The sequence below is a fragment of the Scyliorhinus canicula genome, chromosome 21, assembly GCF_902713615.1.
Source record: "Scyliorhinus canicula chromosome 21, sScyCan1.1, whole genome shotgun sequence".
Lineage (NCBI taxonomy): Eukaryota > Metazoa > Chordata > Chondrichthyes > Carcharhiniformes > Scyliorhinidae > Scyliorhinus > Scyliorhinus canicula.
The window spans coordinates 12,188,622-12,205,361 of NC_052166.1; positions in this window are offsets into that span (position 1 = coordinate 12,188,622).

Consider the following 16,740-nt stretch of genomic DNA (forward strand, 5'->3'; position numbering starts at 1 on the left):
CTTTGTAATTGACACCCCCACTCTTGGAAAAAGCTTGTTGCTATCCACCCGGTCCATACCTCTCATGATTTTGTAGACCTCAATCAGGTCCTCCCTCAACCTCCGTCTTTCCAACGAAAACAATCCTAATCGACTCAACCTTTCTTCATAGCTAGCATCCTCCATAACAGGCAACATCCTGGTGAACCTCCTCTGCACCCTCTCTAAAGCATACACATCCTTCTGGTAATATGGCGACCAGAACTGCACGCAGTATTCCAAATGTGGCCTAACCAAAGTCCTACACAACTGTAACATGACCTGCCGACTCTTGTACTCAATAACCATTCCGATGAAGGCAAGCATGCTGTATGCCTCTATGACCACTCTATCGACCTGTGTTGCCACCTTCAGAGTACAATTGACCTGAACTCCTAGATCTTTCTGTACATCAATTTTCCCCAGGACTCTTCCATTGACCGTATAGTCCGTCCTTGAATTGGATCTTCCAAAATGCATCATCTTGCATTTGCCTGGATTGAACTCCATCTGCCATTTCTCTGCCCAACTCTCCAATCTATCTATATTTTGCTGCATTCTCTGACAGTCCCCCTCGCTGTCTGCAACTCCGCCAACCTTAGTATCATCTGCAAACTTGCTAATCAGACTATACCTTCCTCCAGATCATTTATGTAGATCACAAACAGTGGTCCGAGCACAGATCCCTGTGGAACACCACTAGTCATCTTTCTACATTTTGAGACACTCCCTTCCACCACTACTCTCCGTCTCCTGTTGCCCAGCCAGTTCTTTATCCATCTAGCTAGTACACCCTGAACGCCATACGATTTCACTTTTTCCATCAACCTGCCATGGGAAACTTTATCAAACGCCTTACTGAAGTCCATGTACATGACATCTACAGCCCTTCCCTCATCAATTAACTTTGTCACTTCCTCAAAGAATTCTATTAGGTTTGTAAGACATGACCTTCCCTGCACAAAACCATGCTGCCTATCACTGATAAGTCTATTTTCTTCCAAATGTGAATAGATATTATCCCTCAGTATCTTCTCCAACAATTTGCCTACCACTTACGTCAAGCTCAGAGTTCTATAATTCCCTGGATTATCCCTGCTACCCTTCTTAAACAAAGGGACAACGTTAGCAATTCTCCAGTCCTCCGGGACCTCACCCGTGCTCAAGGATGCTGCAAAGATATCTGTTAAGACTCCAGCTATTTCGTCCCTCTTTTCCCTCAGCAACCTGGGATAGATCCCATCCGGACCTGGGGACTTGTCCACCTTAATGCCTTTTAGAATACTCAAAACTTCCCTCTGATGCCGACTTGACCTAGAGTATTTAAACATCCATCCCTAACCTCAATATCCGTCATGTCCCTCTCCTTGGTAAATACCGATGCAAAATACTCATCAAGAATCTCACCCATTTCCTCTGACTCCACGCATAAATTCCCACTTTTGATTTTTGAGTGAACATAGAACATTACAGCGCAGTACAGGCCCTTCGGCCCTCGATGTTGCGCTAACCCGTGAAACCATCTGAAGCCTATCTGACCTACACTTCCATTTTCATCCATATGTCTATCCAGTGACCACTTAAATGCCCTTAAATTTGGCGAGTCTACTACTGTTGCAGGCAGGGCGTTCCACAGCCCTACTACTCTCGGAGTAAAGAAACTGCCTCTGATATCTGTCCTATATCTACCACCCCTCAATTTAAAGCTATGTCCCCTCGTGTTGGTCATCACCATCTGAGGAAAAAGACTCTCACTGTCCACCCGATCTAACCCTCTGATTATCTTATATGTCTCTATTAAGTCACCTCTCAGCCTTCTCCTCTCTAACAAAAACAACCTCAAGTCCCTAAGCCTTTCCTCGTAAGACCTTCCCTCCCTACCAGGCAACATCCTAGTAAATCTCTGAACCCTTTCCAAAGCTTCCACATCCTTCCTATAATGTGGTGACCAGAACTGCACGCAGTACTCCAGGTGCGGCCGCACCAGAGTTTTGTACAGCTGCAGCGTGACCTCGTGGCTCCGAAAGTCAATCCCCCTACTGATAAAGGCTAGCACACCATATGCCTTCTTAACAGCCATATTAACCTGGGTGGCAACTTTCAGGGATTTATGTACCTGGATGCCGAGATCTCTCTGTTCATCTACACTACCAAGAATCTTGCCATTAGCCCAGTACTCTGCATTCCTGTTACCCCTTCCAAAGTGAACCACCTCACACTTTTCCGCATTAAACTCCATCTGCCACCTCTCAGCCCAGCTCTGCAGCTTATCTATGTCCCTCTGTAACCTGTAACATCCTTCAGCACTATCCACAACTCCACCGCCCTTCGTGCCATCTGCAAATTTGCTAACCCATCCTTCTGCACCCTCTTCCAGGTCATTTATAAAAATGACAAACAGCAGTGGCCCCAAAACATCCTTGCGGTACACCACTAGTAACCGAACTCCAGGATGAACATTTGCCATCAACCACCACCCTCTGTCTTCTTTCAGCTAGCCAATTACTGATCCAAACCGCTAAATCACCTTCAATCCCATACTTCCGTATTTTCTGCAATAGCCTACCGTGGGGAACCTTATCAAACGCCTTACTGAAATTCATACACACCACATCAACCGCTTTACCCTCATCCACCTGTTTGGTCACCTCAAAAAACTCAATAAGGTTTGTGAGGCATAACCTACCCTTCACAAAACCGTGTTGAGTATCGCTAATCAACTTGTTCTTTTCAAGATGATTATAAACCCTATCTCTTGTAACCTTTTCCAACATTTTACCCACAACCGAGGTAAGGCTCACAGGTCTATAATTACCAGGGTTGTCTCTACTCCCCTTCTTGAACAAGGGGACAACATTTGCTATCCTCCAGTCTTCCGGCACTATTCCTGTCGACAAAGACAACATAAAGATCAAGGACAAAGGCTCTACAATCTCCTCCCTGGCTTCCCAGAGAATCCTAGGATAAATCCCATCTGGCCCAGGGGACTTATCTATTATTTTTACACTTTCCAAAATTGCTAACACCTCCTTGTGAACCTCAATCCCATCTAGCCTGGTTGACTGTACCTGAGTATTCTCAACATTGTCTTTCCCCAGTGTAAATACTGACGAAAAATATCCATTTAACGCTTCCCCTATCTCCTCTGATTCCACACACAACTTTCCACTACTATCCAATCTTTTCCCTAGTTACCCTCTTGCTCTTTATATACGAATAAAAGACTTTGGGATTTTCCTTAACTCTGTTAGCCAAAGATATTTCATGACCCCTTTTAGCCCTATTTATTGCGTGTTTGAGATTTGTCGTACTTTCCCGATATTGCTCCAAAGCTTTATCAGTTTTAAGTTGCCTAGATCTTATAGAACATAGAACATTACAGCGCAGTACAGGCCCTTCGGCCCTCGATGTTGCGCCGTCCTGTGAATCCCCTCTAAAGTGCCTCTACGCTATTCCCTTATCGTCCATATGCCTATCCAATGACCATTTGAATGCGTTTAGTGTTGGCGAGTCCACTACTGTTGCAGGCAGGGCATTCCAAGCCCTTACTACTCTCTGAGTAAAGAACCTACCTCTGACATCTGTCCTATATCTATCTCCCCTCAATTTAAAGCTATGTCCCCTCGTGCTGGACATCACCATCCTAGGAAAAAGGCTCTCAATGTCCACCCTATCTAATCCTCTGATCATCTTGTATGCCTCAATTAAGTCACTTCTTAACCTTCTCTCTTAACAAAAACAGCCTCAAGTCCTTCAGTCTTTCCTCATATGATCTTCTCTCCATACCAGGCAACATCCTTGTACCCTCTGTACCCTTTCCAATGCTTCCACATCCTTCCTATAATGTGGCGACCAGAACTGCACGCAATACTCCAAATGCGGGCGCACCAGAGTTTTGTACAACTGCAACATGACCTCATGGCTCCGAACCTCAATTCCTCTACCAATAAAAGCTAACACACCGTCCGCCTTCTTAACAACCCTCTCAACCTGGGTGGCAACTTTCAGGGATCTATGGACATGGACACCGAGATCTCTCTGCTCGTCCACACTACCACAAATCTTACCATTAGCCCAGTACTCTGTCTTCCTGTTATTCCTTCCAAAATGAATTACCTCTCACTTTTATGCACTGTCCACAACTCAACCAACTTTAGTGTCATCTGCAAATTTACTCACCCATCCTTCTACGCCCTCCTCCAGCTCATTAATAAAAATGACAAACAGCAGCGGCCCCAAAACAGATCCTTGTGGAACACCACTAGTAACTGGACACCAGTCAGAACATTTCCCATCAACCAAAACTGATCCAAACTGCTAAATCACCCTGAATCCCATGCCTCTGTATTTTCTGCAATAGCCTACCGTGGGGAACCTTATCAAACGCTTTACTGAAATCCATATACACCACATCAACTGCTTTACCCTCATTCACCTGTTTGGTCACCTTCTCAAAGAACTCAATGAGGTTTGTGAGGCATGACCTACCCTTCACAAAACCATGTTGACTATCTAATCAAATTATTCCTTTCCAGATGATTATACATCCTATCTCTTAAAACCTTTCCAAGACTTTTCCCACAACAGAAGTAAGGCTCACTGGTCTATAGTTACCGGTGTTATCTCTACTTCCCTTCTTGAACAAGGGGACAACATTTGCTATCCTCCAGTCCTCTGGCACTATTCCTGTGGACAAAGATGACTTAAAGATCAAAGCCAAAGGCTCACCAATCTCCTCCCTAGCTTCCCAGAGAATTCGAGGATAAATCCCATCTGGCCCAGGGGACTTATCTATTTTCACACTTTCCAGAATCGCTAACACCTCCTCCTTATGAACCTCAATCCCTTCTAGTCTAGTAGCCTCATCTCAGTATTCTCCTTGACAACTTTGTCTGTTTCCTGTGTGAATACAGACGAAAAACACTCCTTTCCTGACATACCTGTAGAAAGCTTTAGGGTTATCCTTGATCCTACCTGCCAAAGACTTCTCATATCCTCGCTTGGCTCTTCTTAGCTCTCTCTTTCGAGCCTTCCGATCCAACTGAACCATCACGTCTCATCTTCACATAAGCCTCCTTCTTCCTCTTGACAAGTGTTTCAACTGCTTTAGTAACCCATGGTTCCCTCGCTCGACGACTTCCTCCCTGCCTAACAGGTATATACTTATCAAGGACATGCAGTAGCTGTTCCTTGAACATGCTCCACATTTCCATTGTGTCCATCCCCTGCAGTTTTCCTGTCCAGTCGATGCATCCTAAGCCTTGCTTCATCGCATCATAATTGCCTTTCCCCCAGCTATAACTCTTGCCCTGTGGTGTATACCTATCCCTTTCAATCGCTAAAGTAAACGTAATTGAATTGTGGTCACTATCACCAAAATGCTCACCTACCTCCAAATCTAACACCTGTCCTGGTTCATTACCCAGTACTAAATCCAATACGGCCTAGCCTCTTGTTGGCCTATCTACATACTGCATCAGGAAACCCTCCTGCACACATTGGACAAAAACGGACCCATCTAAAGTACTCGAACTATAGTGTTTCCAGTCAATATTTGGAAAGTTAAAGTCCCCCATAACAACTACCCTGTTATTTTCGCTCCTATCCAGAATCATCTTTGCAATCCTTTCCTCTACATCTCTGGAACTTTTCGGAGGCCTATAGAAAAGCCCTAACAGGGTGACCTCTACTTTCCTGTTTCTTAACTCAGCCCATACTACCTCAGTATTCGAGTCCTCATCAAATGTCCTCTCAGCCACCTTCCCTGAGCTTACTGAAATATCTAAACCCCGACACCTGCAACAATCATTCCTCGCCCTGCGCTATCCATGTCTCCGAAATGGCCACAAAATCGAAGTCCCAGGTACTAACCCATGCCGCAAGCTCACCCACCTTATTCCGGATGCTCCTGGCGTTGAAGTAGATGCACTTTAAACCACCTTCCTTCCTGCAGGTACACTCCTGCAACTTTGAAACCTTACTCATGACCTCACTACTCTCAGCTTTTTGTGTACTGGAGCAACAATTCCCAATCCCCTGGGATATATGCTTATGTGTGCTTCGTCAAAGTTAATTTAAATATAATTTATTCAAGAATAAATTGAACTGAACTCAGTCAATAAAACAGACACCACAATACTCTGTTGTGGAAAGAAACTATAACGGCACAATGTGAAGTCACGATTACACAATTTACAAAGATCCTGGACCCCTCCTCAATCTCCAGCTAATTATGGATTTCTGAAGGCTGAGAGAATATCGTCACCGTGGGCAGCACGGTAGCATGGTGGTTAGCATAAATGCTTCACAGCTCCAGGGTCCCAGGTTCGGTTCCCGGCTGGGTCACTGTCTGTGCGGAGTCTGCACGTCCTCCCCGTGTGTGCGTGGGTTTCCTCCGGGTGCTCCGGTTTCCTCCCACAGTCCAAAGATGTGCGGGTTAGGTGGATTGGCCATGCTAAATTGCCCGTAGTGTCCTAAAAAGTAAGGTTAACGGGGGGTTGTTGGGTTACGGGTACAGGGTGGATACGTGGGTTTGAGTAGGGTGATCATTGCTCGGCACAACATCGAGGGCCGAAGGGCCTGTTCTGTGCTGTACTGTTCTATGTTCTACCACTCCTCAGACCGTTTTAAAAACAAAGGTCTTTGCTGCTGCTGAGAAAAATAGTTGATCTGTCTTGCTTGCTGCTGTCTCTTAGTTTTGCTGCTGGATCTGCCTTGTTTCTTCCTCTGCCCACAAAGTAGTTGTCTGGCTGGACACTGATTTCCGACTTTACACACCTCTCCTGCACCGAACTGAACTCCTCACACAACTCCTTTCTGTGTTAAACTGCTGAATTAACTGCTCTCCGAATTCACTGCCCTGGAATTAACTTGAAATTGACTCGCATCCACTCAGGCTGCTCCTTCAAAGAACTTTCCAGTGGACTGCCTCTGAATTAACTGCTGGAAATCAACTCTTCTCCCTTGGCCAGAGTTCCATATTTTAAAGGCAGTTTACCTGACTCAAATTAGCTGACTCCTCCCATCGGTCAGTTTCAGACAAATGGATGAACCACATCCAGGATGAAACTGATATTGATCAGTTTCAATGGCAAAGAGCCCAAAATATTTTGGGAGGTGTTGCAAAGTGTCCCAAGGTGGTTTGTGGGAATACTAAAGTGGAGGCATTATCCTACATAGCTGGGGGAAAACTCATTACCATTTCCATTGTCTCTCCTATGGTTCCTCCGTGTGATCTTGTCAGCTAGTTTTGCTGACTCATTCCCCCTTCGTTCACTTCTTGGATGGTCTGGTGATGTGTATACTCCTGGTGAAGGGTAACCGGGCCCTGTGAATGTATGATGCAGTTGCAGAAATAAAGGACTTATAAAAAGCTCATTGGACTCCCCTGGCTTTACCACATTGGCAAAGAGGATTAATTAGAGCTGTCGGTGTGCTGCTTGTTCGGCTGATCTACCTCCCTGGAATTTTTTTTTTAAAGAGCGGACTGCAGTACAGAGTTTGTTTCTGTGGTGTTTTTTTTCCGGCGCCTGTAATGTCATGGAATGTGAGCGCTGGGTCGAGTTTTTTTTTGCTGCCGGCTTATGAAGTTGTCCGCTGGGAATGATCTGGAGTCTGACGTGTCGGGCAGTGCCAGATGCATTATCTTCTGAGCGACGTCTGGTATGAGTTGCGCAGCATTTCATCTGTCTCTGCCTGCTGTTGTTTCCTGATGCTGGCAGAATGGTCCTCCGTTCTCGAGTTGCCGCCACCATTTTGGAACGTCATTCTGATTGCGAGTGTGGAGGTGTGTTTGGAAAACTAATCTCCGGCTAATTGCTGAGAGGCAGTTATCTGTCAGTCACCTGAGGCCTGTTTAGTATCACAAGGGTGTACATTGTATTCTTCTGTTTGAAGCTTAAGTAGTTTGAGTCACCCTGGTTAGCTGAGGTCTGTATAAAAGACACAGAAGACGCACTCGTTAAGCTTTGCGCAGGTGAAGGAGACGCATCCTTAGTGGGAATTGGAAGTTGGTAATTTGGTGCAGTGACGGGGCTGGTTTAGCTCACTGGGCTAAACGCTGGCTTTTAAAGCAGGCCAGCAGCGCGATTCAGTTCCCGTACCAGCCTCCCTGAACAGGTGCTGGAATGTGGCGACTAGGGGCTTTTCACAGTAATTGTATTGAAGCCTACTTGTGACAATAAGCGATTCTCATTTAATTTCATTTCAATTCAGTGCAGAGTGGGAGAAGGTTCTTTTTGCCTACTATTTTGTTTTCTTTCTTCTGGCTTGTAACTTAATCTGCAGGGAGAGAACCAGAAAGCATCCTGGGAAGGTAAGTGATTTTTATTACCTTTTCAAATTGTGTGTGGGGGGGGGGGGGGGGGACTGAAGTGACATCACAGTAAAGCTGTGATCTGATTGGCTGGTTGGGAATCTGTTAAATTTAAAAAAAAAATTTTGCCAAACAAATCTAATTGATTAACTAGATAGTGGAGTAACTAAACCTGAGGGCAGAGATCCGTATTTAGCATTTAATTTTTCAGTAAAAATCATCTAGCGTCAGGGCCACATAGTCGATTGTAACTCAATCTAACAATAATTCAAGTGCTTATTTTAAATTAATTAATTAGTGCTTAAATGTCACTCAGCGGGGTGCAGTGCTCCAATTGTGAGATGTCACAGATCTGTGACGCTTCCAGCATTCCGGTTGATAACATCTGCAGCAAGTGTAACCAATAACAGCTCCTCATAGACGACGTGGTTCGGTTGGAGCAGCAATTTGATGCACTTAGGAGCATGCAGGTGGCGGAAAGCATCATAGATAGGAGTTATAGAGACATGCTCACACCCAAGGTGCAGGCAGAGAGATGGGTGACCACCAGAAGGGGCAGGCAATCAGTGCAGGAATCCCCTGTGGTTGTCCCCCTCTCGAACAGATATACCGCTTTGGATACTGTTGGGGGGAATAGCCTATCAGGGGAAAACAGCAGCAGGCAGAGCAGTGGCACCACGGCTGGCTCTGATGTTCAGCAGGGAGGGTCAAAGTGCAGAAGAGCAATAGTCAGGGGCAGATAGACGCTTCTGTGGACGTGAAAGAGACTCCAGGATGGTATGTTGCCTCCCTAGTGCCAGGGGCCAGGATATCTACGAACGGGTAGCAGACATCCTGAAAGGGGACGGCAAACAGGCAGAGGTTTTTTTTTAGAGAAATACAGCACAGAACAGGCCCTTCGGCCCACGATGTTATACCGAACTTTTGTCCTTGGTTAATCATAGAATTTTGGACACTAAGGGCAATTTATCATGGCCAATGCACCCAACCTGCACATCTTTGGACTGTGGGAGGAAACCGGAGTACCCGGAGGAAACCCATGCACACACGGGGAGGATGTGCAGACTCCACACAGACAGTGACCCAAGCCGAAATCGAACCTGGGACCCTGGAGCTGTGAAGCAATTGTGCTATCTACAATGCTACCGTGCTGCCCTTCAGAAGAAATTAATCTACACTCCATTATTCTACAATAATCCATGTACCTATCCAATAGCCGCTTGAAGGTCCCTAACGTTTCCGACTCAACCACTTCCACAGGCAGTGCATTCCATGCCCCCACTACTCTCTGGGTAAAGAACCTACCTCTGACATCCCCCCTACATCTTCCACCATTTACCTTAACTTTATGTCCCATTTTAATGGTTTGTTCCACCTGGGGGAAAAGTCTCTGACTGTCTACTCTATCTATTCCCCTGATCATCTTATAAACCTCTATCAAGTCGCCCCTCATCCTTCTCCATTCTAATGAGAAAAGACCTAGCACCCTCAACCTTTCCTCGTAAGACCTACTCTCCATTCCAGGCAACATCCTGGTAAATCTCCGTTGCACCTTTTCCAAAGCTTCCACATCCTTCCTAAAATGAGGTGACCAGAACTGCACACAGTACTCCAAATGTGGCCTGACCAAGGTTTTGTACAGCTGCATCACCACCTCATGGCTCTTAAATTCAATCCCTCTGCTAATGAACGCTAGCACACCATAGGCCTTCTTCACAGCTCTATCCACTTCAGTGGCAACTTTCAAAGATCTATGAACATAGACCCCAAGATCTCTCTGCTCCTCTACATTTCCAAGAACCCTACCGTTAACCCTGTATTCCGCATTCATATTTGTCCTTCCAAAATGGACAACCTCACACTTGTCAGGGTTAAACTCCATCTGCCACTTCTCAGCCCAGCTCTGCATCCTATCTATGTCTCTTTGAAGCCGACAACTGCCCTCCTCACTATCCACAACTCCACCAATCTTCGTATCATCTGCAAATTTACTGACCCACCATTCAACTCCCTGCGGTACGCCACTGGTAACTGGGCTCCAGGCTGAATATTTGCCATCCACCAGCACTCTCTGTCTACTATCGGTTAGCCAGTTCGTTATCCAACTGGCCAAATTTCCCACTATCCCATGCCACCTTACTTTCTGCATAAGCCTACTATGGGGAACCTTACCAAATGCCTTACTAAAATCCAGGTACACTACATCCACTGCTTTACCTTCATCCACATGCTTGGTCACCTCCTCAAATAAGTCAATAAGACTTGTAAGGCAAGACCCACCCTCACAAATCCGTGCTGACTATCCCTAATCAAGCAGTGTCTTTCCACATGCTCAGAAATCCTATCCCTCAGAACCCTTTCCATTACTTTGCCTACCACCAAAGTAAGACTGTAATTCCCAGGGTTATCCCTATTCCTTTTTTTGAATAGGGGCACGACATTCACCACTCTCCAATCCTCTGGTACCACCCCTGTTGACAGCGAGGACGAAAAGATCATTGCCAACGGCTCTGCAATTTAATCTCTTGCTTCCCATAGAATCCTTGGATATATCCCGTCAGGCCTGGGGGACTTGTCTATCCTCAAGTTTTTCAAAACGGCCAACACATCTTCCTTCCTAACAAGTATCTCCTCGAGCTTCCCAGTCTGTTTCATATTGTCCTCTCCAACAATATGGCCCCTCTCATTCATAAATACTGAAGAAAAGTACTCGTTCAAGACCTCTCTTATCTCTTCTGACTCAATACACAATCTCCCGCTACTGTCCTTGATCAGACCCACCCTTGCTCTAGTCATTCTCATATTTCTCACATATGTGTGAAAGGCCTTGGGGTTTTCCTTGATCCTACCCGCCAAAGATTTTTCATGCCCTCTCTTAGCTCTCCTAATCCCTTTCTTCAGTTACCTCCTGGCTATCTTGTATCCCTCCAGCGCCCTGTCTGAACCTTGTTTCCTCAGCCTTACATAAGTCTCCTTCTTCCTCTTAACAAGACATTCAACCTCTTTTGTCAACCATGGTTCCCTCACTCGACCATCTCTTCCCTGCCTGACAGGGACATACATATTAAAAACACGCAGTACCTGTTCCTTGAACAAGTTCCATATTTCACTTGTGTCCTTCCCTGACAGCCTATGTTCCCAATTTATGCACTTCAATTCTTGTCTGACAGCATTGTATTTACCCTTCCCCCAATTGTAAACTTTGCCCTGTTGCACGCACCTATCCCTCTCCATTACTAAAGTGAAAGTCACAGAATTGTGGTCACTACCTCCAAAATGCTTCCCCACTAACAAATCTATCACCTGTCCTGGTTCATTACCAAGTACCAAATCCAATATGGCCACCCCTCTGGTCGGACAATCTCCATACTATGTTAGAAAAGCTTCCTGGACACACTGCACAAACACCACCCCATCCAAACTATTTGATCTAAAGAGTTTCCACTCAATGTTTGGGAAGTTGAAGTCACCCATGTGACTTCTGCACCTTTCCAAAATCTGTTTCCCAATCTGCTCCTCCACATCTCTGATGCTATTGGGGGGCCTATAGAAAACTCCCAACAAGGTGACTGCTCCTTTCCTATTTCTGACCTCAACCATATTACCTCAGTCGGCAGATCCCCCTTGAACTGCCTTTCTGCAGCTGTTATACTATCTCTAATTAACAATGCCACCCCCCCCCCCACCTCTTTTACCATCCTCCCTAATCTTGTTGAAACATCTATAACCAGGGACCTCCAACAACCATTTCTGCCCCATTTCTATCCAAGTTTCCGTGATGGCCACCACATCGTAGTCCCAAGTACCGATCCATGCATTAAGTTCACCCACCTTATTCCTGAGTATATATTGTTGTACATATTGGTACTAACGACATAGGCAGGAAGGGGCATGAGGTCCTGCAGCAGGAGTTCAGGGAGCTAGGTAGAAAGTTAAAAGACAGGATGCAATCTCGGGATTACTCCCTGTGCCACATGCCAATGAGGCTAGAAATAAGAAGATAGAGCAGCTAAACACGTGGCTGAACAGCTGGTGTAGGAGGGAGGGTTTCCATTATCTGGACCACTGGGTGCTCTTCCGGGGCAGGTGTGACCTGTATAAGAAGGACGGGTTGCCTCTAAACTGGAGAGGCATAAATATCCTGGCCGCGAGGTTTGCTAGTGTCAAACGGGTGGGCAGGGGGGTGGGTACCGGAGCAATAGGTCAGAAGGTGAAAACATTGAAGGAGAACTAGGGAATAGGGCCTCTATGGTTCTGAGGAACAGCAGACAGGGAGATGTTGCTGAAAACAACGGGTCTGGTGGCCTGAAGTGCATATGTTTTAATGCAAGTATAACGGGTAAGGCAGATGAACTTAGAGCTTGGATTAGTACTTGGAACTATGATGTTGTTGCCATTACAGAGACCTGGTTGAGGGAAGGACAGGATTGGCAACTAAATGTTCCAGGATTTAGATGTTTCAGGCGGGATAGAGGAGGATGTAAAAGGGGTGGCGGAGTTGCGCTACTGGTTAGGGAGAATACTGGACCTGGTATTGTGGAATGAGCCTGGCCAGGTGGGAGCGCAACCAGGTTTTAGTAGGGAGCATTTCAGGAACGTGACCACAATTCAGTAAGTTTTAAAGTTCTGGTGGACAAGGATAATAGTGGTCCTCGGGTGAATGTGCTAAATTGGGGGACAGCTAATTATAACAATATTAGGCGACAACTGAAGAACCCAGGGTAAATCAAAGTCTGACATGTGGGAGGCTTTCAAATGTCAGTTGAAAGGAATTCAGGACCAGCATGTTCCTGTGCGGAAGAAGGATAAATACGGCAAATTTCGGGAACCTTGGATAACGAGAGATATTGTAGGCTGGTCAAAAACAAAAAGGAGGCATTTGTCAGGGCGAGACGGCTGGGAACAGACGAAGCCTGTGTGGAATATAAGGAAAGTAGGAAGGAACTTGAGCAAGGAGTCAGGAGGGTTAAAAGTGGTCACAAAAAGTCATTGGCAAATAGGTTTAAGGAAAATCCCAAGGCTTTTACACGTACATAAAAAGCAAGAGGGTAGCAGGGAAAGGGTTGGCCCACTGAAGGACAGGCAAGGGAATCTATGTGTACAGCCAGAGGAAATGGGCGAGGAACTAAATGAATACTTTGCATCAGTATTCACCAAAGAGAAGGAATTGGTGGATGTTGAGTCTGGAGAAGGGTGTGTAGATAGCCTGGGTCACATTGAGATCCAAAAAGACGAAGTGTTGGGAGTCTTGAAAAATATTAAGGTAGATAAGTCCCCAGGGCCTGATGGGGTCTACCCCAGAATACTGAAGGATGCTAGAGAGGAAATTGCTGAGGCTTTGACAGAAATCTTTGGATCCTCAGATGATGTCCCGGAGGACTGGAGAATAGCCAGTGTTGTTCCTTTGTTTAAGAAGGGTAGCAAGGATAATCCAGGGAAGTACAGGCCGGTGAGCCTTCTGTCAGTGGTAGGGAAATTACTGGAGAGAATTCTTCCAGACAGGATCTACTTCCATTTGGAAGCAAATGGATGTATTAGCGAGAGGCAGCACGGTTTTGTGAAGGGGAGTTCGTGTCTCACTAAGTTGATAGAGTTTTTCGAAGAGGTCTCTTCTGGGGCCTCACGGTAGCATGGTGGTTAGCATCAATGCTTCACAGCTCCAGGGTCCCAGGTTCGATTCCCGGCTGGGTCACTGTCTGTGTGGAGTCTGCACATCCTCCCTGTGTGTGTGTGGGTTTCCTCCGGGTGCTCCGGTTTCCTCCCACAGTCTAAAGATGTGCGGGTTAGGTGGATTGGCCATGCTAAATTGCCCGTAGTGTAAGGTTAATGGGGGGATTGTTGGGTTACGGGTATACGGGTTACGTGGGTTTAAGTAGGGTGATCATTGCTCGGCACAACATCGAGGGCCGAAGGGCCTGTTCTGTGCTGTACTGTTCTATGTTCTAGGTCTCAAAGATGATTGATCCAGGTAGGGCAGTGGATGTTGTCTATATGGACTTCAGTAAGGCCTTTGACAAGGTCCCTCATGGTAGACTGGTACAAAAGGTGAAGTCACACGGAATCAGGGGTGAGCTGGCAAGATGGATACAGAACTGGCTAGGTCATAGAAGGCAGAGAATTGCAATGGAAGAGTGCTTTTCTAATTGGAGGGCTGTGACTACTGGTGTTCCGCAGGATCAGTGCTGGGACCTTTGCTGTTCGTAGTATATATAAATGATTTGGAGGAAAATATAACTGGTCTGATTAGTAAGTTTGCAGACAACACAAAAGTTGGTGGAATTGTGGATAGAGTGAGGACTGTCAGAGAGGATACAACAGGATTTAGATCGTTTGAAGACGTGGGCAGAGAGATGGCAGATTGAGTTTAATCCGGACAAATGTGGGGTAATGCATTTTGGAAGGTCTAATGCAGGTAGGGAATATACAGTGAATGGTAAAACCCTCAGGAGTATTGACAGTCAGAGAGATCTAGGTGTACAAGTCCACAGGTCACTGAAAAGGGGCACCACAGGTGGAGAAGGTAGTCAAGAAGGCATACGGCATGCTTGCCTTCATTGGCATAGAGTATAAAAATTGGCAAGTCATGTTGCAGCTGTATAGAACCTTAGTTAGGCCACACTTGGGGTGCGATTCTCCGCTGCCCACGACGGGTCGGTGAATAGCGGGAGGGCCTTCCCGACATTTTTCCCGACCTCCCGCTATTCTCCCACCCCCCCCCCCCCCCCCCCCCCCCCCCCCCGTCGCCCCACGACACGAATCGCTGCTCGCCGTTTTTTACGGCGAACAGCGATTCTCCCCAGGCCGATGAGCCGAGTTCCCAGGCCTTTACGGCCGTTTTCACGAACGCAAACACACCTGCTCTCACCGTTCGTGAAAACGGCCGCAAAGTGCCGTCCCGGACAACCATGGCACCGATTGGCACGGCCGCACCACGGCCGTGCCAAGGGTGGCATAGGCTTGCGATCGGTGGGCACCGATCGCGGGCAGCGGGTCCAATACCCGCGCACTATTTGTTCCTCTGCCGCCCCACAGGGCGGCTGAAGGGCATGACGGCCCGCGCACGCGCGGGTTTGATGCATATGCGCGATGACGTCATCCGTGCATGCGCAGGTTGGAGCCGTCCAACCCGCGCATGCGCGGCTGACATCATCGTGCGCGTCAGCCGCCGTAACGCTTGGCGCGCGGGCTTAGCGACGGTCGCTAAGCCCGCGATGCCGTGCTTCACGGGGCCGCGCAGCTAGCCCCGCCCGGAGGGGAGAATCGGGTCCCGGGAGGGGGCGCGGAGGCTGCCGTGAAACACAGCCAGTTTCATGGCAGCCTTTACGACTCGCCGCATTTGCGGAGAATTGGAGTATAGTCTTCAATTCTGGTTGTCACACTACCAGAAGGATGTGGAGGCTGTAGAGAGAGTACAGAAGAGATTTACCAGGACATTGCCTGGTATGGAGGGCATTAGCAATGGAGAGCGGTTGAATAAACTCGGTTTGTTCTCACTGGAACGACGGAGGTTGAGGGGCGGTCCACAAAATGAGGGGCATAGACAGAGTGGATCGTCAGAGGCTTTTTCCAAGGGTAGAGGGGTCAATTACTAGGGGGCATAGGTTTAAGGTGCGAATGGCAAAGTGTAGAGGCGATGTACGAGTCAAGTTTTTTACACAGGGGGTCGTGGATGTCTGGAACTCGCTGCCAGAGGAGGTGGTGGAAGCATGCATGATAACATTTAAGGGGCATCTTAACAAATACGTGAATAGGATGGGAATAGAGGGATACAGACACAGGAAGTGTAGAAGATTTTAGTTCAGACGGGCAGCATGGTTGGCACAGGCTTGGAGGGCCGAAGGGCCTGTTCCCATGCTGTACTTTTCTTTGTTCTTTGTTCTGTTTGGACTGTGGGATTCACAACAGTGATGTTTCGCCTGCAAGCTGACAGTTATTGTATGACTGCAGGTTTTGTGCCTCGAGATTCTGGTGTTGAGTTGACTGGACATTCTATATGTGACTTCTGGTCCTGTGGCAGCTTGCACAGAGCCCTACTGTTTATTTTATTGCCTGTGTAGAGCTACTGTAAGAATGGCGGGGCGACAGCTCCCTGGGCATTTTGGTAGCTGCTTTATTTTTAGGTAGAATTTAGAGTGGCCAATTGTTAATTTAAATTAAGCGGCGTTTGGGAGTTATGGGACATTGAGGCGGACGTCGTCCGAGGTTCCCACCCAGCTGTTCCCTCTGTGGCTGGAAGGCATGCCACACCAATATGGGCCTTGGGTTGATTGGTCCGATGCCGTGTTGCGCCCTGTCCCCAAGTTTGGCTGTTAGCAGCTTTGCCCCCTGTGCTACTGGTGAGGGTGTCGGGCCGGGCGTAATGCTTGGTGGAGTACCCGCCTGCCCGTCCTCCTTCCCCGTTTGGTGCT